Raw genomic sequence first — 22,854 nt, forward strand, 5'->3', positions numbered from 1 at the left:
TTTAGGCAAGCTCGCACGGGCCCCGCAGGGATTCGCAGCTCGACTTACCCTACGTCGCAAGACATGCATATGATAATTATGTGCGCATATTATAATAGGTGCGATCATACCAGCACTAATGCACCGGATCCCATCAGAACTCCGCAGTTAAGCGTGCTTGGGCGAGAGTAGTACTAGGATGGGTGACCTCCTGGGAAGTCCTCGTGTTGCACCTCTTTTTTTTTTTTTTTTTTTTTTTTTTTTTTTTTTTTTTTTTTTTTTTTTTACGTCGTGCTTACCCTCGTTCTTTAAACGGCGCTATCTTGCACAGTTTTGTTAAAGCGAGTCTCAATGACCTGATTTTAGGCAAGCTCCCACGGGCCCCGCAGGGATTTGCAACTCGACTTACCCTACGTCGCGAGACATGCATATGATAATTCTGTGCGCATATTTTAATAGGTGCGATCATACCAGCACTAATTCACTGGATCCCATCAGAACTCCGCAGTTAAACGTGCTTGGGCGAGAGTAGTACTAGGATGGGTGACCTCCTGGGAAGTCCTTGTGTTGCACCTCTTTTTTTTTTTTTTTTTTTTTTTTTTTTACGTCGTGCTTACCCTCGTTCTTTAAACGGCGCTATCTTGCACAGTTTAGTTAAAGCGAGTCTCAATGACCTGATTTTAGGCAAGCTCCCACGGGCCCCGCAGGGATTTGCAACTCGACTTACCCTACGTCGCGAGACATGCATATGATAATTATGTGCGCATATTTTAATAGGTGCGATCATACCAGCACTAATTCACCGGATCCCATCAGAACTCCGCAGTTAAGCGTGCTTGGGCGAGAGTAGTACTAGGATGGGTGACCTCCTGGAAGTCCTCGTGTTGCACCTCTTTTTTTTTTTTTTTTTTTTTACGTCGTGCTTACCCTCGTTCTTTAAACGGCGCTATCTTGAATAGTTTAGCTAAAGCGAGTCTCAATGACCTCATTTTAGGCAAGTTCGCACGGGCCCCGCAGGGTTTCGCAACTCGACTTACCCTACGTCGCGAGACATGCATATGATAATTATGTGCGCATATTTTAATAGGTGCGATCATACCAGCACTAATGCACCGGATCCCATCAAAACTCCGCAGTTAAGCGTGCTTGGGCGAGAGTAGTACTAGGATGGGTGACCTCCTGGGAAGTCCTCGTGTTGCACCTCTTTTTTTTTTTTTTTTTTTACGTCGTGCTTACCCTGGTTCTTTAAACGGCGCTATCTTGAATAGTTTAGCTAAAGCGAGTCTCAATGACCTCATTTTAGGCAAGCTCGCACGGGCCCCGCAGGGATTCGCAGCTCGACTTACCCTACGTCGCAAGACATGCATATGATAATTATGTGCGCATATTATAATAGGTGCGATCATACCAGCACTAATGCACCGGATCCCATCAGAACTCCGCAGTTAAGCGTGCTTGGGCGAGAGTAGTACTAGGATGGGTGACCTCCTGGGAAGTCCTCGTGTTGCACCTCTTTTTTTTTTTTTTTTTTTTTTTACGTCGTGCTTACCCTCGTTCTTTAAACGGCGCTATCTTGCACAGTTTAGTTAAAGCGAGTCTCAATGACCTGATTTTAGGCAAGCTCCCACGGGCCCCGCAGGGATTTGCAACTCGACTTACCCTACGTCGCGAGACATGCATATGATAATTATGTGCGCATATTTTAATAGGTGCGATCATACCAGCACTAATTCACCGGATCCCATCAGAACTCCGCAGTTAAGCGTGCTTGGGCGAGAGTAGTACTAGGATGGGTGACCTCCTGGGAAGTCCTCGTGTTGCACCTCTTTTTTTTTTTTTTTTTTTTTTTTTACGTCGTGCTTACCCTCGTTCTTTAAACGGCGCTATCTTGAATAGTTTAGCTAAAGCGAGTCTCAATGACCTCATTTTAGGCAAGTTCGCACGGGCCCCGCAGGATTTCGCAACTCGACTTACCCTACGTCGCGAGACATGCATATGATAATTATGTGCGCATATTTTAATAGGTGCGATCATACCAGCACTAATGCACCGGATCCCATCAGAATCCGCAGTTAAGCGTGCTTGGGCGAGAGTAGTACTAGGATGGGTGACCTCCTGGGAAGTCCTCGTGTTGCACCTCTTTTTTTTTTTTTTTTTTTTTTTTTTTTTTTTTATTACGTCGTGCCTACCCTCGTTCTTTAAACGGCACTATCTTGAATAGTTTAGCTAAAGCGAGTCTCAATGACCTCATTTTAGGCAAGCTCGCACGGGCCCCGCAGGGATTCGCAGCTCGACTTACCCTACGTCGCAAGACATGCATATGATAATTATGTGCGCATATTATAATAGGTGCGATCATACCAGCACTAATGCACCGGATCCCATCAGAACTCCGCAGTTAAGCGTGCTTGGGCGAGAGTAGTACTAGGATGGGTGACCTCCTGGGAAGTCCTCGTATTGCACCTCTTTTTTTTTTTTTTTTTTTTTTTTTTTTTTTTTTTTTACGTCGTGCTTACCCTCGTTCTTTAAACGGCGCTATCTTGCACAGTTTTGTTAAAGCGAGTCTCAATGACCTGATTTTAGGCAAGCTCCCACGGGCCCCGCAGGGATTTGCAACTCGACTTACCCTACGTCGCGAGACATGCATATGATAATTATGTGCGCATATTTTAATAGGTGCGATCATACCAGCACTAATTCACTGGATTCCATCAGAACTCCGCAGTTAAACGTGCTTGGGCGAGAGTAGTACTAGGATGGGTGACCTCCTGGGAAGTCCTTGTGTTACACCTCTTTTTTTTTTTTTTTTTTTACGTCGTGCTTACCCTCGTTCTTTAAACGGCGCTATCTTGCACAGTTTAGTTAAAGCGAGTCTCAATGACCTGATTTTAGGCAAGCTCCCACGGGCCCCGCAGGGATTTGCAACTCGACTTACCCTACGTCGCGAGACATGCATATGATAATTATGTGCGCATATTTTAATAGGTGCGATCATACCAGCACTAATGCACCGGATCCCATCAGAACTCCGCAGTTAAGCGTGCTTGGGCGAGAGTAGTACTAGGATGGGTGACCTCCTGGGAAGTCCTCGTGTTGCACCTCTTTTTTTTTTTTTTTTTTTTTTTTTACGTCGTGCTTACCCTCGTTCTTTAAACGGCGCTATCTTGAATAGTTTAGCTAAAGCGAGTCTCAATGACCTCATTTTAGGCAAGTTCGCACGGGCCCCGCAGGGTTTCGCAACTCGACTTACCCTACGTCGCGAGACATGCATATGATAATTATGTGCGCATATTTTAATAGGTGCGATCATACCAGCACTAATGCACCGGATCCCATCAGAACTCCGCAGTTAAGCGTGCTTGGGCGAGAGTAGTACTAGGAAGGGTGACCTCCTGGGAAGTCCTCGTGTTGCACCTCTTTTTTTTTTTTTTTTTTTTTTTTTTTTTTTTTTTTTTTTTTTTTTTTTTTTTTTTTTTTTTTTTTTTTTACGTCGTGCCTACCCTCGTTCTTTAAACGGCACTATCTTGAATAGTTTAGCTAAAGCGAGTCTCAATGACCTCATTTTAGGCAAGCTCGCACGGGCCCCGCAGGGATTCGCAGCTCGACTTACCCTACGTCGCAAGACATGCATATGATAATTATGTGCGCATATTATAATAGGTGCGATCATACCAGCACTAATGCACCGGATCCCATCAGAACTCCGCAGTTAAGCGTGCTTGGGCGAGAGTAGTACTAGGATGGGTGACCTCCTGGGAAGTCCTCGTGTTGCACCTCTTTTTTTTTTTTTTTTTTTTTTTTTTTTTTTTTTTTTTTTTTTTTTTTTTTTTTTTACGTCGTGCTTACCCTCGTTCTTTAAACGGCGCTATCTTGCACAGTTTTGTTAAAGTGAGTCTCAATGACCTGATTTTAGGCAAGCTCCCACGGGCCCCGCAGGGATTTGCAACTCGACTTACCCTACGTCGCGAGACATGCATATGATAATTATGTGCGCATATTTTAATAGGTGCGATCATACCAGCACTAATTCACTGGATTCCATCAGAACTCCGCAGTTAAACGTGCTTGGGCGAGAGTAGTACTAGGATGGGTGACCTCCTGGGAAGTCCTTGTGTTGCACCTCTTTTTTTTTTTTTTTTTTTTTTTTTTTTTTTTTTTACGTCGTGCTTACCCTCGTTCTTTAAACGGCGCTATCTTGCACAGTTTAGTTAAAGCGAGTCTCAATGACCTGATTTTAGGCAAGCTCCCACGGGCCCCGCAGGGATTTGCAACTCGACTTACCCTACGTCGCGAGACATGCATATGATAATTATGTGCGCATATTTTAATAGGTGCGATCATACCAGCACTAATTCACCGGATCCCATCAGAACTCCGCAGTTAAGCGTGCTTGGGCGAGAGTAGTACTAGGAAGGGTGACCTCCTGGGAAGTCCTCGTGTTGCACCTCTTTTTTTTTTTTTTTTTTTTTTACGTCGTGCTTACCCTCGTTCTTTAAACGGCGCTATCTTGAATAGTTTAGCTAAAGCGAGTCTCAATGACCTCATTTTAGGCAAGTTCGCACGGGCCCCGCAGGGTTTCGCAACTCGACTTACCCTACGTCGCGAGACATGCATATGATAATTATGTGCGCATATTTTAATAGGTGCGATCATACCAGCACTAATGCACCGGATCCCATCAGAACTCCGCAGTTAAGCGTGCTTGGGCGAGAGTAGTACTAGGATGGGTGACCTCCTGGGAAGTCCTCGTGTTGCACCTCTTTTTTTTTTTTTTTTTTTTTTTTTTTTACGTCGTGCTTACCCTCGTTCTTTAAACGGCGCTATCTTGCACAGTTTAGTTAAAGCGAGTCTCAATGACCTGATTTTAGGCAAGCTCCCACGGGCCCCGCAGGGATTTGCAACTCGACTTACCCTACGTCGCGAGACATGCATATGATAATTATGTGCGCATATTTTAATAGGTGCGATCATACCAGCACTAATTCACTGGATCCCATCAGAACTCCGCAGTTAAACGTGCTTGGGCGAGAGTAGTACTAGGATGGGTGACCTCCTGGGAAGTCCTTGTGTTGCACCTCTTTTTTTTTTTTTTTTTTTTTTTTTTTTTTTTACGTCGTGCTTACCCTCGTTCTTTAAACGGCGCTATCTTGCACAGTTTAGTTAAAGCGAGTCTCAATGACCTGATTTTAGGCAAGCTCCCACGGGCCCCGCAGGGATTTGCAACTCGACTTACCCTACGTCGCGAGACATGCATATGATAATTATGTGCGCATATTTTAATAGGTGCGATCATACCAGCACTAATGCACCGGATCCCATCAGAACTCCGCAGTTAAGCGTGCTTGGGCGAGAGTAGTACTAGGATGGGTGACCTCCTGGGAAGTCCTCGTGTTGCACCTCTTTTTTTTTTTTTTTTTTTTTTTTTTTTTACGTCGTGCTTACCGTCGTTCTTTAAACGGCGCTATCTTGCACAGTTTAGTTAAAGCGAGTCTCAATGACCTGATTTTAGGCAAGCTCCCACGGGCCCCGCAGGGATTTGCAACTCGACTTACCCTACGTCGCGAGACATGCATATGATAATTATGTGCGCATATTTTAATAGGTGCGATCATACCAGCACTAATTCACTGGATCCCATCAGAACTCCGCAGTTAAACGTGCTTGGGCGAGAGTAGTACTAGGATGGGTGACCTCCTGGGAAGTCCTTGTGTTGCACCTCTTTTTTTTTTTTTTTTTTTTTTTTTTACGTCGTGCTTACCCTCGTTCTTTAAACGGCGCTATCTTGCACAGTTTAGTTAAAGCGAGTCTCAATGACCTGATTTTAGGCAAGCTCCCACGGGCCCCGCAGGGATTTGCAACTCGACTTACCCTACGTCGCGAGACATGCATATGATAATTATGTGCGCATATTTTAATAGGTGCGATCATACCAGCACTAATTCACCGGATCCCATCAGAACTCCGCAGTTAAACGTGCTTGGGCGAGAGTAGTACTAGGATGGGTGACCTCCTGGGAAGTCCTCGTGTTGCACCTCTTTTTTTTTTTTTTTTTTTTTTTTTTTTACGTCGTGCTTACCCTCGTTCTTTAAACGGCGCTATCTTGAATAGTTTAGCTAAAGCGAGTCTCAATGACCTCATTTTAGGCAAGTTCGCACGGGCCCCGCAGGGTTTCGCAACTCGACTTACCCTACGTCGCGAGACATGCATATGATAATTATGTGCGCATATTTTAATAGGTGCGATCATACCAGCACTAATGCACCGGATCCCATCAGAACTCCGCAGTTAAGCGTGCTTGGGCGAGAGTAGTACTAGGAAGGGTGACCTCCTGGGAAGTCCTCGTGTTGCACCTCTTTTTTTTTTTTTTTTTTTTTTTTTTTTTTTTTTTTTTTTTTTTTTTTTTTTTTTTTTTTTTACGTCGTGCCTACCCTCGTTCTTTAAACGGCACTATCTTGAATAGTTTAGCTAAAGCGAGTCTCAATGACCTCATTTTAGGCAAGCTCGCACGGGCCACGCAGGGATTCGCAGCTCGACTTACCCTACGTCGCAAGACATGCATATGATAATTATGTGCGCATATTATAATAGGTGCGATCATACCAGCACTAATGCACCGGATCCCATCAGAACTCCGCAGTTAAGCGTGCTTGGGCGAGAGTAGTACTAGGATGGGTGACCTCCTGGGAAGTCCTCGTGTTGCACCTCTTTTTTTTTTTTTTTTTTTTTTTTTTTTTTTTTTTTTTTTTTTTTTTTTTTTTTTTTTTTTTACGTCGTGCTTACCCTCGTTCTTTAAACGGCGCTATCTTGCACAGTTTTGTTAAAGCGAGTCTCAATGACCTGATTTTAGGCAAGCTCCCACGGGCCCCGCAGGGATTTGCAACTCGACTTACCCTACGTCGCGAGACATGCATATGATAATTATGTGCGCATATTTTAATAGGTGCGATCATACCAGCACTAATTCACTGGATTCCATCAGAACTCCGCAGTTAAACGTGCTTGGGCGAGAGTAGTACTAGGATGGGTGACCTCTTGGGAAGTCCTTGTGTTGCACCTCTTTTTTTTTTTTTTTTTTTTTTTTTTTTACGTCGTGCTTACCCTCGTTCTTTAAACGGCGCTATCTTGCACAGTTTAGTTAAAGCGAGTCTCAATGACCTGATTTTAGGCAAGCTCCCACGGGCCCCGCAGAGATTTGCAACTCGACTTACCCTACGTCGCGAGACATGCATATGATAATTATGTGCGCATATTTTAATAGGTGCGATCATACCAGCACTAATTCACCGGATCCCATCAGAACTCCGCAGTTAAGCGTGCTTGGGCGAGAGTAGTACTAGGATGGGTGACCTCCTGGGAAGTCCTCGTGTTGCACCTCTTTTTTTTTTTTTTTTTACGTCGTGCTTACCCTCGTTCTTTAAACGGCGCTATCTTGAATAGTTTAGCTAAAGCGAGTCTCAATGACCTCATTTTAGGCAAGTTCGCACGGGCCCCGCAGGGTTTCGCAACTCGACTTACCCTACGTCGCGAGACATGCATATGATAATTATGTGCGCATATTTTAATAGGTGCGATCATACCAGCACTAATGCACCGGATCCCATCAGAACTCCGCAGTTAAGCGTGCTTGGGCGAGAGTAGTACTAGGATGGGTGACCTCCTGGGAAGTCCTCGTGTTGCACCTCTTTTTTTTTTTTTTTTTTTTTTTACGTCGTGCTTACCCTCGTTCTTTAAACGGCGCTATCTTGCACAGTTTAGTTAAAGCGAGTCTCAATGACCTGATTTTAGGCAAGCTCCCACGGGCCCCGCAGGGATTTGCAACTCGACTTACCCTACGTCGCGAGACATGCATATGATAATTATGTGCGCATATTTTAATAGGTGCGATCATACCAGCACTAATTCACTGGATCCCATCAGAACTCCGCAGTTAAACGTGCTTGGGCGAGAGTAGTACTAGGATGGGTGACCTCCTGGGAAGTCCTTGTGTTGCACCTCTTTTTTTTTTTTTTTTTTTTTTTTTTTACGTCGTGCTTACCCTCGTTCTTTAAACGGCGCTATCTTGCACAGTTTAGTTAAAGCGAGTCTCAATGACCTGATTTTAGGCAAGCTCCCACGGGCCCCGCAGGGATTTGCAACTCGACTTACCCTACGTCGCGAGACATGCATATGATAATTATGTGCGCATATTTTAATAGGTGCGATCATACCAGCACTAATTCACCGGATCCCATCAGAACTCCGTAGTTAAGCGTGCTTGGGCGAGAGTAGTACTAGGATGGGTGACCTCCTGGGAAGTCCTCGTGTTGCACCTCTTTTTTTTTTTTTTTTTTTTTTTTTACGTCGTGCTTACCCTCGTTCTTTAAACGGCGCTATCTTGAATAGTTTAGCTAAAGCGAGTCTCAATGACCTCATTTTAGGCAAGTTCACACGGGCCCCGCAGGGTTTCGCAACTCGACTTACCCTACGTCGCGAGACATGCATATGATAATTATGTGCGCATATTTTAATAGTTGTGATCATACCAGCACTAATGCACCGGATCCCATCAGAACTCCGCAGTTAAGCGTGCTTGGGCGAGAGTAGTACTAGGAAGGGTGACCTCCTGGGAAGTCCTCGTGTTGCACCTCTTTTTTTTTTTTTTTTTTTTTTTTTTTTTTTTTTTTTTTTTTTTTTTTTTTTTTTTTTACGTCGTGCCTACCCTCGTTCTTTAAACGGCACTATCTTGAATAGTTTAGCTAAAGCGAGTCTCAATGACCTCATTTTAGGCAAGCTCGCACGGGCCCCGCAGGGATTCGCAGCTCGACTTACCCTACGTCGCAAGACATGCATATGATAATTATGTGCGCATATTATAATAGGTGCGATCATACCAGCACTAATGCACCGGATCCCATCAGAGAGTAGTACTAGGATGGGTGACCTCCTGGGAAGTCCTCGTGTTGCACCTTTTTTTTTTTTTTTTTTTTTTTTTTTTTTTTTTTTTTTTTTTTTTTTTTTTTTTTTTACGTCGTGCTTACCCTCGTTCTTTAAACGGCGCTATCTTGCACAGTTTTGTTAAAGCGAGTCTCAATGACCTGATTTTAGGCAAGCTCCCACGGGCCCCGCAGGGATTTGCAACTCGACTTACCCTACGTTGCGAGACATGCATAAGATAATTATGTGCGCATATTTTAATAGGTGCGATCATACCAGCACTAATTCACTGGATTCCATCAGAACTCCGCAGTTAAACGTGCTTGGGCGAGAGTAGTACTAGGATGGGTGACCTCCTGGGAAGTCCTTGTGTTGCACCTCTTTTTTTTTTTTTTTTTTTTTTTTTTTTTTTTTTTTTTTACGTCGTGCTTACCCTCGTTCTTTAAACGGCGCTATCTTGCACAGTTTAGTTAAAGCGAGTCTCAATGACCTGATTTTAGGCAAGCTCCCACGGGCCCCGCAGGGATTTGCAACTCGACTTACCCTACGTCGCGAGACATGCATATGATAATTATGTGCGCATATTTTAATAGGTGCGATCATACCAGCACTAATGCACCGGATTCCATCAGAACTCCGCAGTTAAGCGTGCTTGGGCGATAGTAGTACTAGGATGGGTGACCTCCTGGGAAGTCCTCGTGTTGCACCTCTTTTTTTTTTTTTTTTTTTTTTTTTTTTTTTTTTACGTCGTGCTTACCCTCGTTCTTTAAACGGCTCTATCTTGCACAGTTTTGTTAAAGCGAGTCTCAATGACCTGATTTTAGGCAAGCTCCCACGGGCCCCGCAGGGATTTGCAACTCGACTTACCCTACGTCGCGAGACATGCATATGATAATTATGTGCGCATATTTTAATAGGTGCGATCATACCAGCACTAATTCACCGGATCCCATCAGAACTCCGCAGTTAAACGTGCTTGGGCGAGAGTAGTACTAGGATGGGTGACCTCCTGGGAAGTCCTCGTGTTGCACCTCTTTTTTTTTTTTTTTTTTTTTTTTACGTCGTGCTTGCCCTCGTTCTTTAAACGGCGCTATCTTGAATAGTTTAGCTAAAGCGAGTCTCAATGACCTTATTTTAGGCAAGCTCGCACGGGCCCGCAGGGATTCGCAGCTCGACTTACCCTACGTCGCAAGACATGCATATGATAATTATGTGCGCATATTATAATAGGTGCGATCATACCAGCACTAATGCAACGGATCCCATCAGAACTCCGCAGTTAATCGTGCTTGGGCGAGAGTAGTACTAGGATGGGTGACCTCCTGGGAAGTCCTCGTGTTGCACCTCTTTGTTTTTTTTTTTTTTTTTTTTTTTTTTTTTACGTCGTGCTTACCCTCGTTCTTTAAACGGCGCTATCTTGCACAGTTTAGTTAAAGCGAGTCTCAATGACCTGATTTTAGGCAAGCTCCCACGGGCCCCGCAGGGATTTGCAACTCGACTTACCCTACGTCGCGAGACATGCATATGATAATTATGTGCGCATATTTTAATTGGTGCGATCATACTAGCACTAATGCACCGGATCCCATCAGAACTCCGCAGTTAAGCGTGCTTGGGCGAGAGTAGTACTAGGATGGGTGACCTCCTGGGAAGTCCTCGTGTTGCACCTCTTTTTTTTTTTTTTTTTTTTTTTTTTTTTTTTTTTTTTTACGTCGTGCTTACCCTCGTTCTTTAAACGGCGCTATCTTGCACAGTTTTGTTAAAGCGAGTCTCAATGACCTGATTTTAGGCAAGCTCCCACGGGCCCCGCAGGGATTTGCAACTCGACTTACCCTACGTCGCGAGACATGCATATGATAATTATGTGCGCATATTTTAATAGGTGCGATCATACCAGCACTAATGCACCGGATCCCATCAGAACTCCGCAGTTAAGCGTGCTTGGGCGAGAGTAGTACTAGGATGGGTGACCTCCTGGGAAGTCCTCGTGTAGCACCTCTTTTTTTTTTTTTTTTTTTTTTTTAAGTCGTGCTTACCCTCGTTCTTTAAACGGCGCTATCTTGCACAGTTTTGTTAAAGCGAGTCTCAATGACCTGATTTTAGGCAAGCTCCCACGGGCCCCGCAGGGATTTGCAACTCGACTTACCCTACGTCGCGAGACATGCATATGATAATTATGTGCGCATATTTTAATAGGTGCGATCATACCAGCACTAATGCACCGGATCCCATCAGAACTCCGCAGTTAAGCGTGCTTGGGCGAGAGTAGTACTAGGATGGGTGACCTCCTGGGAAGTCCTCGTGTTGCACCTCTTTTTTTTTTTTTTTTTTTTTACGTCGTGCTTACTCTTGTTCTTTAAACGGCGCTATCTTGCACAGTTTTGTTAAAGCGAGTCTCAATGACCTGATTTTAGGCAAGCTCCCACGGGCCCCGCAGGGATTTGCAACTCGACTTACCCTACGTCGCGAGACATGCATATGATAATTATGTGCGCATATTTTAATAGGTGCGATCATACCAGCACTAATGCACCGGATCCCATCAGAACTCCGCAGTTAAGCGTGCTTGGGCGAGAGTAGTACTAGGATAGGTGACCTCCTGGGAAGTCCTCGTGTTGCACCTCTTTTTTTTTTTTTTTTTTTTTTTTTTTTTTTTTTACGTCGTGCTTACCCTCGTTCTTTAAACGGCGCTATCTTGCACAGTTTTGTTAAAGCGAGTCTCAATGACCTGATTTTAGGCAAGCTCCCACGGGCCCCGCAGGGATTTGCAACTCGACTTACCCTACGTCGCGAGACATGCATATGATAATTATGTGCGCATATTTTAATAGGTGCGATCATACCAGCACTAATTCACTGGTTTCCATCAGAACTCCGCAGTTAAACGTGCTTGGGCGAGAGTAGTACTAGGATGGGTGACCTCCTGGGAAGTCCTTGTGTTGCACCTCTTTTTTTTTTTTTTTTTTTTTTTTTTTTACGTCGTGCTTACCCTCGTTCTTTAAACGGCGCTATCTTGCACAGTTTAGTTAAAGCGAGTCTCACTGACCTGATTTTAGGCAAGCTCCCACGGGCCCCGCAGGGATTTGCAACTCGACTTACCCTACGTCGCGAGACATGCATATGATAATTATGTGCGCATATTTTAATAGGTGCGATCGTACCAGCACTAATGCACCGGATCCCATCAGAACTCCGCAGTTAAGCGTGCTTGGGCGAGAGTAGTACTAGGATGGGTGACCTCCTGGGAAGTCCTCGTGTTGCACCTCTTTTTTTTTTTTTTTTTTTTTTTTTTTTTTTTTTTTTTTTTTTTTTTTTTTTTTACGTCGTGCTTACCCTCGTTCCTTAAACGGCGCTATCTTGCACAGTTTTGTTAAAGCGAGTCTCAATGACCTGATTTTAGGCAAGCTCCCACGGGCCCCGCAGGGATTTGCAACTCGACTTACCCTAAGTCGCGAGACATGCATATGATAATTATGTGCGCATATTTTAATAGGTGCGATCATACCAGCACTAATTCACCGGATCCCATCAGAACTCCGCAGTTAAACGTGCTTGGGCGAGAGTAGTACTAGGATGGGTGACCTCCTGGGAAGTCCTCGTGTTGCACCTCTTTTTTTTTTTTTTTTTTTTTTTTTACGTCGTGCTTGCCCTCGTTCTTTAAACGGCGCTATCTTGAATAGTTTAGCTAAAGCGAGTCTCAATGACCTTATTTTAGGCAAGCTCGCACGGGCCCGCAGGGATTCGCAGCTCGACTTACCCTACGTCGCAAGACATGCATATGATAATTATGTGCGCATATTATAATAGGTGCGATCATACCAGCACTAATGCAACGGATCCCATCAGAACTCCGCAGTTAAGCGTGCTTGGGCGAGAGTAGTACTAGGATGGGTGACCTCCTGGGAAGTCCTCGTGTTGCACCTCTTTTTTTTTTTTTTTTTTTTTACGTCGTGCTTACCCTCGTTCTTTAAACGGCGCTATCTTGCACAGTTTAGTTAAAGCGAGTCTCAATGACCTGATTTTAGGCAAGCTCCCACGGGCCCCGCAGGGATTTGCAACTCGACTTACCCTACGTCGCGAGACATGCATATGATAATTATGTGCGCATATTTTAATAGGTGCGATCATACCAGCACTAATGCACCGGATCCCATCAGAACTCCGCAGTTAAGCGTGCTTGGGCGAGAGTAGTACTAGGATGGGTGACCTCCTGGGAAGTCCTCGTGTTGCACCTCTTTTTTTTTTTTACGTCGTGCTTACCCTCGTTCTTTAAACGGCGTTATCTTGCACAGTTTTGTTAAAGCGAGTCTCAATGACCTGATTTTAGGCAAGCTCCCACGGGCCCCGCAGGGATTTGCAACTCGACTTACCCTACGTCGCGAGACATGCATATGATAATTATGTGCGCATATTTTAATAGGTGCGATCATACCAGCACTAATTCACTGGATCCCATCAGAACTCCGCAGTTAAACGTGCTTGGGCGAGAGTAGTACTAGGATGGGTGACCTCCTGGGAAGTCCTTGTGTTGCACCTCTTTTTTTTTTTTTTTTTTTTTTTTTTACGTCGTGCTTACCCTCGTTCTTTAAACGGCGCTATCTTGCACAGTTTAGTTAAAGCGAGTCTCAATGACCTGATTTTAGGCAAGCTCCCACGGGCCCCGCAGGGATTTGCAACTCGACTTACCCTACGTCGCGAGACATGCATATGATAATTATGTGCGCATATTTTAATAGGTGCGATCATACCAGCACTAATGCACCGGATCCCATCAGAACTCCGCAGTTAAGCGTGCTTGGGCGAGAGTAGTACTAGGATGGGTAACCTCCTGGGAAGTCCTCGTGTTGCACCTCTTTTTTTTTTTTTTTTTTTTTACGTCGTGCTTACCCTCGTTCTTTAAACGGCGCTATCTTGAATAGTTTAGCTAAAGCGAGTCTCAATGACCTCATTTTAGGCAAGCTCGCACGGGCCCCGCAGGGATTCGCAGCTCGACTTACCCTACGTCGCAAGACATGCATATGATAATTATGTGCGCATATTATAATAGGTGTGATCATACCAGCACTAATGCACCGGATCCCATCAGAACTCCGCAGTTAAGCGTGCCTGGGCGAGAGTAGTACTAGGATGGGTGACCTCCTGGGAAGTCCTCGTGTTGCACCTCTTTTTTTTTTTTTTTTTTTTACGTCGTGCTTGCCCTCGTTCTTTAAACGGTGCTATCTTGAATAGTTTAGCTAAAGCGAGTCTCAATGACCTTATTTTAGGCAAGCTCGCACGGGCCCGCAGGGATTCGCAGCTCGACTTACCCTACGTCGCAAGACATGCATATGATAATTATGTGCGCATATTATAATAGGTGCGATCATACCAGCACTAATGCACCGGATCCCATCAGAACTCCGCAGTTAAGCGTGCTTGGGCGAGAGTAGTACTAGGATGGGTGACCTCCTGGGAAGTCCTCGTGTTGCACCTCTTTTTTTTTTTTTTTTTTTTTTTTTTTTTTTTTTACGTCGTGCTTACCCTCGTTCTTTAAACGGCGCTATCTTGCACAGTTTTGTTAAAGCGAGTCTCAATGACCTGATTTTAGGCAAGCTCCCACGGGCCCCGCAGGGATTTGCAACTCGACTTACCCTACGTCGCGAGACATGCATATGATAATTATGTGCGCATATTTTAATAGGTGCGATCATACCAGCACTAATTCACTGGATCCCATCAGAACTCCGCAGTTAAACGTGCTTGGGCGATGATGACAAGTCATCTTAGCCCATTTTAGCTAGTCTTTTTCTTTTGTTTTCATTAGAATTATGCACTTTCTTAAGCTACAAGCAAGCTAATTGAGTAGATTTTCATGTTTCCCTTGATTGAACCAACCATATGTGAATTCATGCCATTTCATGAGGTTTTGAACTATATTTGTTGCATATTGTGGAAGATTGAATACCTCATGATTTTGAGCAAAACTTTGATTAGTTTGGTTGATCAATGATAGGTGAAGAAGGCTTGGAGAAAGGTTGAAGCAAAGAGGAATGGCTAGGAGTGAAGAGAGGACAATGGAATAAGTGAAAATTGAACCGGGTTGCATGAAGTTAGCCCCAACGTTAGCCCCCTAACTTGGAGGCTAACGTTGGGCATATGAATCACTCTTTGGAAGTAGCCAACGTTAGCTCCAACGTTAGCCCCCTAACTTGGAGGCTAACGTTGGAACTTGAGAGTTTCTCCCTGGGCTACCAACGTTTGCGCCAACGTTAGCCCCCTAACTTGGAGGCTAACGTTGGCACTTAAATCACAATGGGGGAGTAGGCAACGTTTGCGCCAACGTTAGCCCCCTAACGTGGAGGCTAACGTTGGCACCAATCACACCAAGCAAGGCCAACGTTAGGGTCAAAGTTAGACCCCTAACGTTGGCGCCAACGTCTAAACCAGAAGAATGTGGTTTGCTGATATGAAAAGTTAGGGTCAAAGTTAGACCCCTAACTTTGACCCTAACGTTGAAGACCAACGTTGGCTAACTCCATTTCCGGTTCAATTGGTTCACTTCGGTTCTTCTTCAATCTTCAAGAGCAATCAACCAAGGCCTCTTTCAACCCAATTCCACCAAGAACAAAGGCCCAACTCAAGGCTTGAAGATCATTTTGGAAAGTGTATAAATAGGATAGAATTCAATTTGTTTAGGGAGCTTTTTCGGGAGAGTTTTCTTTGAGAGCTTTCCTTTTAGAATTTTCATAATAGTTTTCGAAGAGCTTTTGAACTTGAGTGAACTTTAATTTCTTGCTTTCATTGCTTTCAATTTCATTTGACTTTTGTCTTGGATCTTGGATTGGAGAATTGAAGAAATTCTGTTTCAATCTCAATCTTGGATCTCTCTGTTTCCTTTACTGTTAATTGAATTAGCATTTCTGTTTCTGTTACTTGATCTTCATCTCTTTTCTTTGCAATTTACAATTTCCTTGCTATTGTTCTTGTGGGATCTAGGAAGGCATTGAGATCTAGACTTGGTTTTCTAGTCTCTGGGTCCTGAGATCTAAATTCTCATTTCAATTCTCTGTTTAATGCTTTCATTGTTCATTTACTTTGCTGCTATAAGATCCGGTTCAATCCCAACTCCCTTTTCCTCTTCTGTTTGATGCAATTTAGTTTTCCCTTGTTTAAATTCTGCAAATCCTCATCCCAATCCCCTTTACTTTTCAAGCAATTTACATCTCTTGCACTTTAAGTTTCTGTCATTTAATTTCTTGTCCTTTAAGTTTCAGCAATTTACTTTCCCGCTCTCTTTAATTTCATGCAATTTACATTCTGCAAATCACAAATCACCCAACCAACACTTGATTCGCTTGACTAAATCAACCACTAAACTAAAATTGCTCAATCCTTCAATCCCTGTGGGATCGACCTCACTTCCGTGAGTTTTTATTACTTGATACGACCCGGTACACTTGCCGGTTAGTTTTGGGTGTTTTGGTAGAAATTCGTTTCTCATCAAAATATCTCATCAAGTTTTTGGCGCCGTTGCCGGGGATTGATTAGATTGACAATGATTAAGTGAGGTGGTAATCTAGATCAAGCACTTTTTCTTTATTTTTCTTTAACCTTTGATTAACCCACTAACTGTTTGAATTTTTGCTTAAGCTAACTAAAACTTCATTCTAACAGTAGATTGAAGTATCACTGGTTTGTGTGCTCTTATGTTCTGCTTGTATGTCAGGTACACAAAGAGCCATACCCAATTTTCATGAACAAGACGAAAGAACTCTCAGGAGGTTAAGAAGAGCCGAAAGAGGGAAAAGTATTGTTGGAGAAGAAGAATCTGAGGAAGAATACCACGAGATGGAAGGAGATACATCTAATCCAGGAGAAGGAGTTAATAATCCACCACAACAGAGGAGAGTATTGGCTTCCTATACTTTTGCAAATGCTAGACATTGTGGAAGCAGCATTCTCACCCCTAATGTCAATGCAAATAACTTTGAACTGAAGCCACAACTCATCACATTGGTCCAGAATAACTGCTCATTTGGAGGAGGACCATTGGAGGATCCAAATCAACATCTATCTACCTTCTTGAGGATCTGTGACACTGTCAAATCCAATGGTGTGAATCCTGAGACTTACAAGCTTCTGCTGTTCCCGTTCTCATTAAGGGATAAGGCTGCACAATGGCTTGAAACTTTTCCCCAAGCAAGTATCACTAGTTGGGATGACTTGGTGGCTAAATTTCTAGCCAAATTCTATCCACCCCAGAGAGTCATCAGGCTGAAAACTGAGGTGCAGACATTCACACAATTAGATGCTGAATCCTTGTATGAAGCATGGGAGAGGTACAAAGCCTTAATCAGAAAGTGCCCTCCAGAGATGTTCAATGAATGGGATGTGCTGCAAAATTTCTATGAAGGCCTGACATTGAAATCTCAGGAGGCATTAGATCATTCTGCTGGAGGTTCACTACAACTAATGAAAACTGCTGAGGAAGCTCAGAATCTTGTGGACATGGTGGCCAACAATCAATATTTCTTTGCTCATCAAAGAAGCCGCCAACCATCACAAAGAAGAGGAGTAATGGAACTAGACGGAGTGGATTCAATCCTAGCTCAAAACAAGATGATGCAGCAGCAATTTCAACAACAATTTGAGCAAATGGCTAAGAGGATTGACAGTCTCCAAGTTGCAGCAGTCAACACTAGCCAGCCATCAACCACATGGGGTCAGAGTGAAGAGACTCAAGAGGAGCAACAACAAGAACAAGTCCAGTACATGCACAACCAAAATTCTGGGCCAAATGAAGTATATGGTGACACTTACAACCCTTCTTGGAAGAACCACCCAAACCTTAGGTGGGGAGACAATCACAACCAAAATCAACAACCATGGCAGAGAAACTCAAACCAAAACACTTTAAGAAACAACCAAAACCACAACCAGCAGCAAACCAACCAAAACCCCTACAGAAAACCTCAAAACAACTACTCCAACCCCAACCATTACCAATCTAATAACCAACCCACCAACCAAAATGCCTACCATCCACCATCCACATTTCACAACCCACCACAAGCATCACCTGAATCTCAAAGACTCACCAACTTGGAAACCTTGATAGACAAAATGTGGAAACACCAAGAAATGACAACCAAGAACCATGAAGCCTCCATGAAGAGCCTAGAGAGGCAAATTGGGCAAATCTCCAAACAGATTTCTGTTGAGAAATCTTCAAGCTCACTGCCAAGTGACACAATCCCAAATCCTAAGGAAGAATGCAAGGCAATACAATTGAGGAGTGGAAAAGTCTTGGTGAAAAATGAAGAAGCAACCAAGAAGCCAAAGGAAAGTGACAAGAAACAAGCTGAAGAAGAGAAAGTCAATGACAAGAAGGAGGCAGCAAGCAAGCCAACTCAGGATCAAGCTCAAGAAAAAGAAGATCAGCCACAAAAATCAAGAAAGGGAAAGGAAGTAATTGAAGAGCCAACTGAGGACCAAAGGCAGGGAAATAACTTCACTCCTCCCTTGCCATATCCTCAAAGGTTTAACAAGGAAACTAAGGACCAACACTTCCCAAAATTTCTTGAAATCTTCAAGAAGTTAGAAATCAATATTCCCTTAACTGAAGCACTTGAGCAAATGCCCCTGTACGCAAAGTTCTTGAAGGAACTTATCAACAAGAAGAGGAGTTGGCAAGTTAATGAAACTGTACTGCTCACTGAGGAATGCAGAGCACTAATCCAGAAGGGACTTCCTCCCAAACTTGAGGACCCTGGGAGTTTCTTTCTACCCTGCGCCATTGGCAGTATGACTATCAAGAAGGCGATGTGTGACTTGGGAGCTAGTATCAATCTGATGCCTGCTTCTCTAGTGAAAAAGTTAGGCATAAAAGAGGTAAAACCGGTACAGATGTCTCTAGAATTGGTGGACAAATCAGTGATATGCCCCAGTGGTATAATTGAGAACCTTCTAGTCAAAGTAGACAGATTCATCTTCCCAGCAGATTTTGTGATCCTGGATTCGAATCAGGATGAGGGCGATTCCATTATACTGGGAAGACCGTTTTTAGCCACTGCTAGGGCCATCATAGACATAGAGCAAGGAGAATTAACCCTCAGGATGCATAATGAAAGTATCACTCTGAGTGTACTACCAGAAACACCGAACAGTAATGAAAAGAAGGATGGTACAGAAACAGACAAGGAGAATCTGCAGTGGAGGGAGGAAATCAACAAGACAAACAACAACTGCCCTCCCAAGCAAGAGATAGACGATACAGCAGGCCAAAAAGAGAAAGAGACTGTGCAAAGTAATGAAGAAGCTCAAGGGAACATTGTAGTATTGGCAACTAAGAAAAGGAATTTCAAAAGGGAGCCTGTTTTCAAAGAAGAAGAATTAACAAAAGGAAGGAAGAAAAACAAAAACAGAATCAAAAAGGGGTGGAAGAACAAAAAAATCCCAACAGAAGGGCTCTTCAAAGGTGACAAAGTGCAGTTAGTCTATCAACAACTGGGAACAGACCAACAGACTAACGATTACTACACTGTGAGCAAAATATTATCACTAGAACATGCTGAGATAGAGCACCAAGGAACAAAGAAGAAGCTCACGATCAGAGGGGACAAGTTGAGGCACTACAGTCATCAACCACCATAAAAGAAAGCTTCAATGTCAAGCTAGTGACAATAAAAGAGCGCTTGTTGGGAGGCAACCCAACCGGAGGTACTTTTCTTTCATAGTTAGTTCAATAAAAAGGTTAAATGAGTAGTATGTATTGCAAGGAGCTAAGTTTGGTGTTTCACACCAAAACATATTAAGGGAGAATGAAGGATTCTAAGTTTGGTGTTCCACCAAAATCTTACTTAAAAGCACATTCTCACTTTCTATATAAAGAGCTACCAGCTCCAAGCAATCTGACAAATCATTTAAGCATTGTCTGTTTCTAGTTTTCAATTTTATTACCTTTAGCGAAGATTTAAGCTTTCACATATGGTTATGGATAAGAAACATGGCAAGAGACTGAGTTTGGTGTTCACACACCAAAGTAAGTTCAAACGCCTACAAGAAAGTCTTGCACACTAACAAATCACATAAGGGCTTGAGAAACAAGCAACTTCCATTAACACTGCAGAAAATCAATCACTCTTATGGGAGGACTACTCACCATTAGCTGAGATGAAAGAAGAAGGAGCCACCAAGAGGTTGTATTGTCATTTAACTCCATCAGTATTGAATTGCTCAAATTTGGAAGTATGAATATGCCCATTTTAACAGAAACTGTTAGTGTAGTATGCATCAATTATGTTTTTGTAGGCTGGTTTTTTATGTGTTGGCTTGTGTGTTCATTTTCACTTAACAAGAAGTATGTGTTGTCCCCTGCATCTTTAAATTTAATAAAAGAACAGTTTGAATGTGAAGTGAAATGGTCTCTGTTAGTTAGAAGTGGAATAAAAGTAAGTGGTGGTGTGTGTGATTGCATTATAACTCACTTTAGTGAATAAAGAGCTAAGATATCTCCTTCTAAGTAGAGAGTGGCCTATTGTCTATGAATCTCAATTGAATAGAATTCCTTGGTTAGAAAGAAAAACAAAAAAAAAGAAAGAAAGAACAAAGAAAGCTAAAAGGTGGCAAAACAAAAGAAAAACAAAAAGAAATAAAGCTGGACACCAATAGCTTGAACTCTGAAATATATGCCTGTGATGTTTTTGTACTAGGATCTGCTTGGATTAGTAAGCTCTTAGGAGTGCCTCAACACTTGGTGACTTGGGTTAACTAACCCGGGATCATCAGCTGAAAATCCACTATCAAGAGCAACCTAACTACAAAGCATTTAGTAGCCCAAAGAGGTGCTGGGCATCAATGTTTTAAGAAGGAATGTGAGCCAAGTGTCTATGGTGAATAATGTGTCAAGTATAAAAAGAAAATGAACTTGCTACACATGACACTCAAATAAAGCTTTTGAATAAAGTAATAGCCAAGGATAAAGGAATAATGAGAGGTCATAGCAGTATGTCACTTGAAACTTGAAGGAAGCTTTCTAGGCCTAGGAGTCAATAAGAAGTGAGCATTTGCATATCCACATAAAACCCCATGAACTATCAATAACACTTTGCTAGCATGAACTTCCTCTTCCATTTCATTCTTTCTTCTTAATAAATTCATTTCTTGCTTGGGGACAAGCAAGCTTTAAGTTTGGTGTTGTGATGACAAGTCATCTTAGCCCATTTTAGCTAGTCTTTTTCTTTTGTTTTCATTAGAATTATGCACTTTCTTAAGCTACAAGCAAGCTAATTGAGTAGATTTTCATGTTTCCCTTGATTGAACCAACCATATGTGAATTCATGCCATTTCATGAGGTTTTGAACTATATTTGTTGCATATTGTGGAAGATTGAATACCTCATGATTTTGAGCAAAACTTTGATTAGTTTGGTTGATCAATGATAGGTGAAGAAGGCTTGGAGAAAGGTTGAAGCAAAGAGGAATGGCTAGGAGTGAAGAGAGGACAATGGAATAAGTGAAAATTGAACCGGGTTGCATGAAGTTAGCCCCAACGTTAGCCCCCTAACTTGGAGGCTAACGTTGGGCATATGAATCACTCTTTGGAAGTAGCCAACGTTAGCTCCAACGTTAGCCCCCTAACTTGGAGGCTAACGTTGGAACTTGAGAGTTTCTCCCTGGGCTACCAACGTTTGCGCCAACGTTAGCCCCCTAACTTGGAGGCTAACGTTGGCACTTAAATCACAATGGGGGAGTAGGCAACGTTTGCGCCAACGTTAGCCCCCTAACGTGGAGGCTAACGTTGGCACCAATCACACCAAGCAAGGCCAACGTTAGGGTCAAAGTTAGACCCCTAACGTTGGCGCCAACGTCTAAACCAGAAGAATGTGGTTTGCTGATATGAAAAGTTAGGGTCAAAGTTAGACCCCTAACTTTGACCCTAACGTTGAAGACCAACGTTGGCTAACTCCATTTCCGGTTCAATTGGTTCACTTCGGTTCTTCTTCAATCTTCAAGAGCAATCAACCAAGGCCTCTTTCAACCCAATTCCACCAAGAACAAAGGCCCAACTCAAGGCTTGAAGATCATTTTGGAAAGTGTATAAATAGGATAGAATTCAATTTGTTTAGGGAGCTTTTTCGGGAGAGTTTTCTTTGAGAGCTTTCCTTTTAGAATTTTCATAATAGTTTTCGAAGAGCTTTTGAACTTGAGTGAACTTTAATTTCTTGCTTTCATTGCTTTCAATTTCATTTGACTTTTGTCTTGGATCTTGGATTGGAGAATTGAAGAAATTCTGTTTCAATCTCAATCTTGGATCTCTCTGTTTCCTTTACTGTTAATTGAATTAGCATTTCTGTTTCTGTTACTTGATCTTCATCTCTTTTCTTTGCAATTTACAATTTCCTTGCTATTGTTCTTGTGGGATCTAGGAAGGCATTGAGATCTAGACTTGGTTTTCTAGTCTCTGGGTCCTGAGATCTAAATTCTCATTTCAATTCTCTGTTTAATGCTTTCATTGTTCATTTACTTTGCTGCTATAAGATCCGGTTCAATCCCAACTCCCTTTTCCTCTTCTGTTTGATGCAATTTAGTTTTCCCTTGTTTAAATTCTGCAAATCCTCATCCCAATCCCCTTTACTTTTCAAGCAATTTACATCTCTTGCACTTTAAGTTTCTGTCATTTAATTTCTTGTCCTTTAAGTTTCAGCAATTTACTTTCCCGCTCTCTTTAATTTCATGCAATTTACATTCTGCAAATCACAAATCACCCAACCAACACTTGATTCGCTTGACTAAATCAACCACTAAACTAAAATTGCTCAATCCTTCAATCCCTGTGGGATCGACCTCACTTCCGTGAGTTTTTATTACTTGATACGACCCGGTACACTTGCCGGTTAGTTTTGGGTGTTTTGGTAGAAATTCGTTTCTCATCAAAATATCTCATCAGGCGAGAGTAGTACTAGGATGGGTGACCTCCTGGGAA

General features: G+C 42.9%; 42 non-coding genes and 2 pseudogenes across 42 annotated transcripts; all 44 read left to right on the plus strand.

Moving 5' to 3' along the window:
* Positions 1–96: 96 nt before the first annotated feature.
* On the plus strand, positions 97–215 carry LOC148559166 (5S ribosomal RNA). The gene has a single exon (XR_015886975.1). It is a non-coding gene; the product is annotated as a 5S ribosomal RNA (ribosomal RNA).
* Positions 216–436: 221 nt separating this feature from the next.
* LOC148559167 (5S ribosomal RNA) lies at positions 437–555 on the plus strand. The gene has a single exon (XR_015890920.1). It is a non-coding gene; the product is annotated as a 5S ribosomal RNA (ribosomal RNA).
* Positions 556–754: 199 nt separating this feature from the next.
* LOC148559168 (5S ribosomal RNA) lies at positions 755–872 on the plus strand. Its single transcript, XR_015890520.1, has one exon. It is a non-coding gene; the product is annotated as a 5S ribosomal RNA (ribosomal RNA).
* A 192-nt stretch (positions 873–1,064) lies between these two features.
* Positions 1,065–1,183, plus strand: LOC148559169 (5S ribosomal RNA). The gene has a single exon (XR_015890472.1). It is a non-coding gene; the product is annotated as a 5S ribosomal RNA (ribosomal RNA).
* Positions 1,184–1,373: 190 nt separating this feature from the next.
* On the plus strand, positions 1,374–1,492 carry LOC148559170 (5S ribosomal RNA). The gene has a single exon (XR_015886986.1). It is a non-coding gene; the product is annotated as a 5S ribosomal RNA (ribosomal RNA).
* A 194-nt stretch (positions 1,493–1,686) lies between these two features.
* Positions 1,687–1,805, plus strand: LOC148559171 (5S ribosomal RNA). The gene has a single exon (XR_015889119.1). It is a non-coding gene; the product is annotated as a 5S ribosomal RNA (ribosomal RNA).
* A 196-nt stretch (positions 1,806–2,001) lies between these two features.
* On the plus strand, positions 2,002–2,119 carry LOC148559172 (5S ribosomal RNA). Its single transcript, XR_015891098.1, has one exon. It is a non-coding gene; the product is annotated as a 5S ribosomal RNA (ribosomal RNA).
* A 207-nt stretch (positions 2,120–2,326) lies between these two features.
* Positions 2,327–2,445, plus strand: LOC148559173 (5S ribosomal RNA). The gene has a single exon (XR_015889563.1). It is a non-coding gene; the product is annotated as a 5S ribosomal RNA (ribosomal RNA).
* A 208-nt stretch (positions 2,446–2,653) lies between these two features.
* On the plus strand, positions 2,654–2,772 carry LOC148559174 (5S ribosomal RNA; annotated as a pseudogene).
* A 190-nt stretch (positions 2,773–2,962) lies between these two features.
* LOC148559175 (5S ribosomal RNA) lies at positions 2,963–3,081 on the plus strand. The gene has a single exon (XR_015886997.1). It is a non-coding gene; the product is annotated as a 5S ribosomal RNA (ribosomal RNA).
* Positions 3,082–3,277: 196 nt separating this feature from the next.
* On the plus strand, positions 3,278–3,396 carry LOC148559176 (5S ribosomal RNA). The gene has a single exon (XR_015889409.1). It is a non-coding gene; the product is annotated as a 5S ribosomal RNA (ribosomal RNA).
* A 241-nt stretch (positions 3,397–3,637) lies between these two features.
* Positions 3,638–3,756, plus strand: LOC148559177 (5S ribosomal RNA). Its single transcript, XR_015887009.1, has one exon. It is a non-coding gene; the product is annotated as a 5S ribosomal RNA (ribosomal RNA).
* A 227-nt stretch (positions 3,757–3,983) lies between these two features.
* On the plus strand, positions 3,984–4,102 carry LOC148559178 (5S ribosomal RNA). Its single transcript, XR_015891516.1, has one exon. It is a non-coding gene; the product is annotated as a 5S ribosomal RNA (ribosomal RNA).
* Positions 4,103–4,308: 206 nt separating this feature from the next.
* Positions 4,309–4,427, plus strand: LOC148559179 (5S ribosomal RNA). Its single transcript, XR_015890044.1, has one exon. It is a non-coding gene; the product is annotated as a 5S ribosomal RNA (ribosomal RNA).
* Positions 4,428–4,620: 193 nt separating this feature from the next.
* On the plus strand, positions 4,621–4,739 carry LOC148559180 (5S ribosomal RNA). The gene has a single exon (XR_015887020.1). It is a non-coding gene; the product is annotated as a 5S ribosomal RNA (ribosomal RNA).
* A 199-nt stretch (positions 4,740–4,938) lies between these two features.
* Positions 4,939–5,057, plus strand: LOC148559181 (5S ribosomal RNA). Its single transcript, XR_015890921.1, has one exon. It is a non-coding gene; the product is annotated as a 5S ribosomal RNA (ribosomal RNA).
* A 203-nt stretch (positions 5,058–5,260) lies between these two features.
* LOC148559182 (5S ribosomal RNA) lies at positions 5,261–5,379 on the plus strand. Its single transcript, XR_015887031.1, has one exon. It is a non-coding gene; the product is annotated as a 5S ribosomal RNA (ribosomal RNA).
* Positions 5,380–5,579: 200 nt separating this feature from the next.
* Positions 5,580–5,698, plus strand: LOC148559183 (5S ribosomal RNA). Its single transcript, XR_015890922.1, has one exon. It is a non-coding gene; the product is annotated as a 5S ribosomal RNA (ribosomal RNA).
* Positions 5,699–5,895: 197 nt separating this feature from the next.
* LOC148559184 (5S ribosomal RNA) lies at positions 5,896–6,014 on the plus strand. The gene has a single exon (XR_015889533.1). It is a non-coding gene; the product is annotated as a 5S ribosomal RNA (ribosomal RNA).
* A 199-nt stretch (positions 6,015–6,213) lies between these two features.
* LOC148559185 (5S ribosomal RNA) lies at positions 6,214–6,332 on the plus strand. Its single transcript, XR_015889410.1, has one exon. It is a non-coding gene; the product is annotated as a 5S ribosomal RNA (ribosomal RNA).
* A 233-nt stretch (positions 6,333–6,565) lies between these two features.
* LOC148559186 (5S ribosomal RNA) lies at positions 6,566–6,684 on the plus strand. The gene has a single exon (XR_015887042.1). It is a non-coding gene; the product is annotated as a 5S ribosomal RNA (ribosomal RNA).
* Positions 6,685–6,917: 233 nt separating this feature from the next.
* Positions 6,918–7,036, plus strand: LOC148559187 (5S ribosomal RNA). The gene has a single exon (XR_015891572.1). It is a non-coding gene; the product is annotated as a 5S ribosomal RNA (ribosomal RNA).
* A 199-nt stretch (positions 7,037–7,235) lies between these two features.
* Positions 7,236–7,354, plus strand: LOC148559188 (5S ribosomal RNA). Its single transcript, XR_015889120.1, has one exon. It is a non-coding gene; the product is annotated as a 5S ribosomal RNA (ribosomal RNA).
* Positions 7,355–7,542: 188 nt separating this feature from the next.
* On the plus strand, positions 7,543–7,661 carry LOC148559189 (5S ribosomal RNA). The gene has a single exon (XR_015887053.1). It is a non-coding gene; the product is annotated as a 5S ribosomal RNA (ribosomal RNA).
* Positions 7,662–7,855: 194 nt separating this feature from the next.
* On the plus strand, positions 7,856–7,974 carry LOC148559190 (5S ribosomal RNA). The gene has a single exon (XR_015890923.1). It is a non-coding gene; the product is annotated as a 5S ribosomal RNA (ribosomal RNA).
* A 198-nt stretch (positions 7,975–8,172) lies between these two features.
* LOC148559191 (5S ribosomal RNA) lies at positions 8,173–8,291 on the plus strand. Its single transcript, XR_015889227.1, has one exon. It is a non-coding gene; the product is annotated as a 5S ribosomal RNA (ribosomal RNA).
* Positions 8,292–8,487: 196 nt separating this feature from the next.
* LOC148559192 (5S ribosomal RNA) lies at positions 8,488–8,606 on the plus strand. The gene has a single exon (XR_015890755.1). It is a non-coding gene; the product is annotated as a 5S ribosomal RNA (ribosomal RNA).
* A 548-nt stretch (positions 8,607–9,154) lies between these two features.
* LOC148559193 (5S ribosomal RNA) lies at positions 9,155–9,273 on the plus strand. The gene has a single exon (XR_015891517.1). It is a non-coding gene; the product is annotated as a 5S ribosomal RNA (ribosomal RNA).
* A 210-nt stretch (positions 9,274–9,483) lies between these two features.
* Positions 9,484–9,602, plus strand: LOC148559194 (5S ribosomal RNA). Its single transcript, XR_015891048.1, has one exon. It is a non-coding gene; the product is annotated as a 5S ribosomal RNA (ribosomal RNA).
* A 205-nt stretch (positions 9,603–9,807) lies between these two features.
* On the plus strand, positions 9,808–9,926 carry LOC148559195 (5S ribosomal RNA). Its single transcript, XR_015889534.1, has one exon. It is a non-coding gene; the product is annotated as a 5S ribosomal RNA (ribosomal RNA).
* Positions 9,927–10,120: 194 nt separating this feature from the next.
* LOC148559196 (5S ribosomal RNA) lies at positions 10,121–10,239 on the plus strand. Its single transcript, XR_015890734.1, has one exon. It is a non-coding gene; the product is annotated as a 5S ribosomal RNA (ribosomal RNA).
* Positions 10,240–10,443: 204 nt separating this feature from the next.
* LOC148559197 (5S ribosomal RNA) lies at positions 10,444–10,562 on the plus strand. Its single transcript, XR_015890165.1, has one exon. It is a non-coding gene; the product is annotated as a 5S ribosomal RNA (ribosomal RNA).
* A 210-nt stretch (positions 10,563–10,772) lies between these two features.
* LOC148559198 (5S ribosomal RNA) lies at positions 10,773–10,891 on the plus strand. Its single transcript, XR_015890139.1, has one exon. It is a non-coding gene; the product is annotated as a 5S ribosomal RNA (ribosomal RNA).
* A 195-nt stretch (positions 10,892–11,086) lies between these two features.
* LOC148559199 (5S ribosomal RNA) lies at positions 11,087–11,205 on the plus strand. Its single transcript, XR_015887064.1, has one exon. It is a non-coding gene; the product is annotated as a 5S ribosomal RNA (ribosomal RNA).
* Positions 11,206–11,397: 192 nt separating this feature from the next.
* LOC148559200 (5S ribosomal RNA) lies at positions 11,398–11,516 on the plus strand. Its single transcript, XR_015889998.1, has one exon. It is a non-coding gene; the product is annotated as a 5S ribosomal RNA (ribosomal RNA).
* A 205-nt stretch (positions 11,517–11,721) lies between these two features.
* On the plus strand, positions 11,722–11,840 carry LOC148559201 (5S ribosomal RNA; annotated as a pseudogene).
* Positions 11,841–12,039: 199 nt separating this feature from the next.
* LOC148559202 (5S ribosomal RNA) lies at positions 12,040–12,158 on the plus strand. The gene has a single exon (XR_015889776.1). It is a non-coding gene; the product is annotated as a 5S ribosomal RNA (ribosomal RNA).
* A 225-nt stretch (positions 12,159–12,383) lies between these two features.
* On the plus strand, positions 12,384–12,502 carry LOC148559203 (5S ribosomal RNA). The gene has a single exon (XR_015889535.1). It is a non-coding gene; the product is annotated as a 5S ribosomal RNA (ribosomal RNA).
* A 195-nt stretch (positions 12,503–12,697) lies between these two features.
* LOC148559204 (5S ribosomal RNA) lies at positions 12,698–12,816 on the plus strand. The gene has a single exon (XR_015889901.1). It is a non-coding gene; the product is annotated as a 5S ribosomal RNA (ribosomal RNA).
* Positions 12,817–13,008: 192 nt separating this feature from the next.
* LOC148559205 (5S ribosomal RNA) lies at positions 13,009–13,127 on the plus strand. The gene has a single exon (XR_015887075.1). It is a non-coding gene; the product is annotated as a 5S ribosomal RNA (ribosomal RNA).
* Positions 13,128–13,310: 183 nt separating this feature from the next.
* Positions 13,311–13,429, plus strand: LOC148559206 (5S ribosomal RNA). Its single transcript, XR_015890924.1, has one exon. It is a non-coding gene; the product is annotated as a 5S ribosomal RNA (ribosomal RNA).
* Positions 13,430–13,626: 197 nt separating this feature from the next.
* Positions 13,627–13,745, plus strand: LOC148559207 (5S ribosomal RNA). The gene has a single exon (XR_015888839.1). It is a non-coding gene; the product is annotated as a 5S ribosomal RNA (ribosomal RNA).
* A 192-nt stretch (positions 13,746–13,937) lies between these two features.
* On the plus strand, positions 13,938–14,056 carry LOC148559208 (5S ribosomal RNA). The gene has a single exon (XR_015888872.1). It is a non-coding gene; the product is annotated as a 5S ribosomal RNA (ribosomal RNA).
* A 190-nt stretch (positions 14,057–14,246) lies between these two features.
* LOC148559209 (5S ribosomal RNA) lies at positions 14,247–14,365 on the plus strand. Its single transcript, XR_015887086.1, has one exon. It is a non-coding gene; the product is annotated as a 5S ribosomal RNA (ribosomal RNA).
* Positions 14,366–22,854: the final 8,489 nt, after the last annotated feature.

This window comes from Arachis ipaensis, chromosome B6 (assembly GCF_059453495.1).
Source record: "Arachis ipaensis isolate K30076 ecotype BB chromosome B6, ASM5945349v1, whole genome shotgun sequence".
NCBI lineage: Eukaryota > Viridiplantae > Streptophyta > Magnoliopsida > Fabales > Fabaceae > Arachis > Arachis ipaensis.